Here is a 4,466-nt window from a genome sequence, read left to right as displayed (position 1 = left end):
TTTATTCCAGCAGCTTCTATAATTTCCAACTGGTTTCAAGCTCCAAGTGCTGGGTTATGTTGCCAGTCAGGCCCATCAGTTGTAAGGAAAAAAAAATATTTGCTTATCCAGAGAATCCTGGAGGATCCGGCTACAATCCCTTCAGTATTCAATAAGGATTTACAAATTCCAGGTGTTTTATCTCTGTAATAATCACAGGGGGTGTTTTCCAGTGAGTCTCAAGTTTTCCAGGTTTTTGGGGTGTCCAAGATCAATGAGTGAAGAGCAAGGGGGTTTCACTAAAATCCAGGAATGACTCCAAGAGAGGAAGGGTTGGGACATCTTCAGAACATCTCAAAAAACTCTCCACACTTCAAATTGTCGGGAATCATGGAATAATTTAGGTTGGAAAAGAACTCCAAGATAATCGAGTCCAACCATTCCCTCACCACAAAACCATGTCCCCAAATGCCACATCTACACATTTTTTGAATACTTCCAGGTAGGGTGATTCCAACACTTCCCCATTCCAATACCTGACCACCCTTTCCATGAAAAAATGTCCCTAAATATCCAACCTAAACCACCCCTGGCACTACCTGAGGCTGCTCCTCTCCCCTAGGACAGGAGCAGCATGGTGAGTGTGTCAGCATTTGCCTTCTGAATTCCTCCTGCTGTCATTCCAGGGACAAAATTCCCTGTGCCTGAGAACATAATTCCCAACACACATCCCTAGTTTTTCCAAACATTTATGTGCATGGTTGATTTTATTAACATTTTCAACTTCTTAATTTTCGTGGAGCAGTTTTTTTTTAACACATGCTTAAATATTTCCTGATTCCTGATTATTTCATAGAATGTGCAAGGGATAAATTAGGAAATCAACCATCATTTCTTAGTCCTGATTCTTTATTTCTGAAAAATTTCTCTGGCTCACCTGAATCCTGATTGGAAATATTTCAGTGGCTAATCCCAGGAAAAATAATTGATGAGAATGTGTCTTTAAACTTTGGAATTTTATTTGTTTGGACACTCCCATAATTCCATTCAATAAAAAAGAAAGTATTCTTTGATCCATGAATCCATGGGTTTGGGGTTTTTGTTTTGGATGGATGTAAAATGTTGTCAATATCCCACAGGGAATTCCAAAGTTCACCTCCAGGCTGTGTGCAGTACTTTGGAAACACCCATTCATTTCCTTACATTATAGATTTTATTGGAATAAATGCTCATTCCTTGCTCATTTCTCCCTTTTAACTCCCGATTTTATATCCTTTGATCGTATCCAGCATCAAACCTTTCTCTTCCTTGCTGATCTCCTGGTGTGTCCTTCATTCTTTGGGAATAGTACTCCATATGTTCAATTCTCATAGGAAATTTTTCTCCATTTGCTGCCACTGATTCTCACTGAAGAGGGAACCAGGACTGAGTAGAACCCAGGAACTGTCTGGGAAGAGCATCTCCATCCCTCAGGAGCCCAAAAAATTCCTATTCTCCCACTTTTGTCCTTTATTAGGGAATATAAACTCCCACAAACAAAAATTTGTGGGTTTTTGGTTTTGTGTTGTTATTGTGGTTCAAATTCACAGTTCAAACTGAGGGAATGCCAGTGTTTTCCAGCAAATCCTTCACACAATGACCTTCCAAAGCAAATCCCTTCACCAAATCCCATTGTGCTGGCACAATAATGGCATGGAGCTGTGCCAGAGGGATTTAGGTTGGATATCAGGGAAAGGGTCTGCCCCCAGAGGGTGGCTGGGCACTGCCCAGGCTCCCCAGGGAATGGGCACATTCCCAAGGCTGTCAGAGCCCCAGGAACATTTGAACAACTCAGGGACAGGGTGGGATTGTTGGGATTATTGTGGGCAGGACCAGGAGCTGGACTGGACCATCCTTGTGGGAATCTTCCAGCTCAGGATATTCTGTTCTACAATTCCCATTGGAGTATTCCCTGGCTCCCATGTGTTCATTGAACGGACTATCCCAGAATCCACTAATTAACATGGATTTCTCTTCTGATCCTTCTTCCTTCCTCCCTTTGCTGTGTCCTGGGATCTCCTCCTGGGCAGGAGAGGCTTCCTGCAGGACCAGGTGTCTGAATTCCCAAGGGCTCAAAGCTGGAGAATGGCAGGTGGAATTCTTGTTGTGGTTTGGAGAGAAGGAAGAATATGGAAGAAATTCCAGGAGGGGAGAAGAGGGATTTATGGTGTTTGGGTGGAGATAAAAGGGATAACAGCATGGATATCCAGCCTTGGGTGGGCTCAGCACCTCAGGATAAGGGCCCTGCTTTGGGAGTGGACGTGGAGATGTGTGGGAAGCTGGATTTGGGAGACAGTGAATGAGTCCAGCAAGAGTTAACTCAGCCAGCCCCCAGTGCCTCCTCTCACCCAGTGCCTCCCACACTTCCCAAATCCCAGGCTGTGCCTTCCTTATCAGCCCCCGGTGCTGACAGTTTGCCCAGGGATGTTTTCCGAGGGATATCAGTGCTCCTGCTTCCCTTCCCAAGGGCTCCTATCTCTCTCTATTTCTCAGCAGCTCTTCACCAGGGCAAGGCCTAGGCAGTGAGACTTTGGCTTGGTTTGGAAAACAAAACCTCCATTACAAGGAAAACAGACCCACCTGTTTTTCTGAGCCTGTTTTTTTGCAGGAATTGTTAAAAAAAAAATTCCCAGGAATGTTGGTGTGCTGTGATTAAAATGGAATCATGAGATGAAATGTGGATGTTTGTATATAAACCAGTCAAAGCCTGGGCAGGGATATATGGCACATTCCTAGTTTTGCTTTTCTTTGAAATAAGTTGTGCTAAAACAGGGAAACACATGTCTGGGATTGCCAATTCTCCTCGGAATTGAAGTGGTTGGAGAGAACCACCTTGTTCCACCTGCCAAGAGGTGACTTCAGGCCTGGTTGTGACATGTAATGACTTTTGTGACACCTCCACTGAGTCAAGGCCCCTTCCTGCCCTGCTCGAGGTGTTGGTGACACCATGGAGCTGCAGGGAAGGGACAACTGTGATCCTGACCCTTGGCAAATGGAACATCCTTCCTGAAAGGATCAACAACAGCAAAAGCAATGTGGAAAAAATCCCAGATAATCCCACATTTGTTCTTTCCTGCTCTTTACAGTTCCAGGATTTTGGAAGCCTGAAGGTTTGGGTGGTAAATATGGATGAGTGGTGAATGGGGGCCTGAAAAATGAGGGATTGTTTCCCATAGTTTTACCCTCTGGAAAAGCTGCATCTTACCTTGGAGGAATTCTCAGGGAGAACCTGAAGCATGGTAGGATACAAGGGAAGGGCTGGAGCTGTGCCAGTGGAGGTTCCAGTTGGATTTCAGGGAAAGGTTTCAGTTGGATTTCAGGGAAAGGTTCCAGCTGGATTTTAGGGAGAGGTTTCAGTCGGATTTTAGGGAAAGATTCCAGTTGGATTTTATGGAAAGATCCTGTTGTATTTTAGGGAAACGTTCCTCATCCAGAGGGAGGTTGGACACTGACCAGACTCCCCAGGGAATGGTCACATTCCCAAGGCTGCCAGAACTCCAGAAGCATTTGGAAAATACTCTCAGGGATGCACAGGGTGGGATTGTTGGGGGTCTGTGCAGGGTCAGGGGTTGGACTGGATGATTCTTGTGGATCTCTTCCAGCTCAGATTATTCCGTGATTCTCTAATTCCATGACCTGGGAATGGAATAGGATGTTTAGTTGGGATTTTATCCTTAGCACCAAAATCTGTCATAGCTCTTGTGTTACTACAAAATAATAATTAATAAAATAAATACTTTAAATTTATTAAACTAAAAAATAGTTAATTTCATGATGGAATTTTAGAGCTTTTGGGGATTTTATGTAGTTTTTGTTACTTTTGTTATCTGTATGAAATTTTCAGTGAATGGAAGATACTAAACGAAAACTAAACATCATTTTCCATTGGATACAGTGGGTCATGGTTGGAAAATGCCTTTCTTAGGTTTCTGTACATAACCCGACTTTTTGGGCACAGGAAAATGGAACACTTATCCCTGATTCCAGACACCTGGTGTGGAAAATGCCATTCCTTGGAAAAGTCAGGGTGACTCCACAATAAGGGAATTAGGACAGTTCCAGGATGTCCATCCGATCCCTGCTCCAGGGATATTTCTGGGATAATCTCAGTTGTACCTGTTCCCTGTACCTATCCTATTCTGGGATAATCTCAGTTGTACCTATTCCCTCAATCCCATCTTTTTGACATAATAAAGGATTTGCTCATGTGAGGATTTGGGCGATTCTGGGAATCACAGGATTATTAAGGTTGGAAAAGCCCTCTCAGCTCATTGAGTCCAAACAGGAACCCAGCACTGCCAAATCCACCCAATCCATGTCTCCAAGTGCCACATCCAATTAAAAACCCTTCCAGGAATGGTAACTCCACTTCCCTGGTCATCCTGTTCCAATACCTGACCGCCTTTTCCTATTGTGGGGGAATATTCCCTAAAATCCAGTTTAAAATC

At 43.8% G+C, this 4,466-nt stretch overlaps 1 long non-coding RNA gene across 1 annotated transcript; it reads left to right on the top strand.

The window, feature by feature from the left end:
• Positions 1–2,934: 2,934 nt before the first annotated feature.
• On the top strand, positions 2,935–3,748 carry LOC137485960 (uncharacterized). Its single transcript, XR_011005527.1, has 2 exons — positions 2,935–3,134; positions 3,626–3,748. It is a non-coding gene; the product is annotated as an uncharacterized lncRNA (long non-coding RNA).
• The last annotated feature ends 718 nt before the right edge of the window (positions 3,749–4,466 follow it).

The sequence above is a fragment of the Anomalospiza imberbis genome, chromosome 1, assembly GCF_031753505.1.
Source record: "Anomalospiza imberbis isolate Cuckoo-Finch-1a 21T00152 chromosome 1, ASM3175350v1, whole genome shotgun sequence".
NCBI classification, from domain to species: domain Eukaryota; kingdom Metazoa; phylum Chordata; class Aves; order Passeriformes; family Viduidae; genus Anomalospiza; species Anomalospiza imberbis.
Note: the sequence above shows the minus strand (reverse complement) of the source record. Positions and strands in the feature narration are given on the sequence as shown.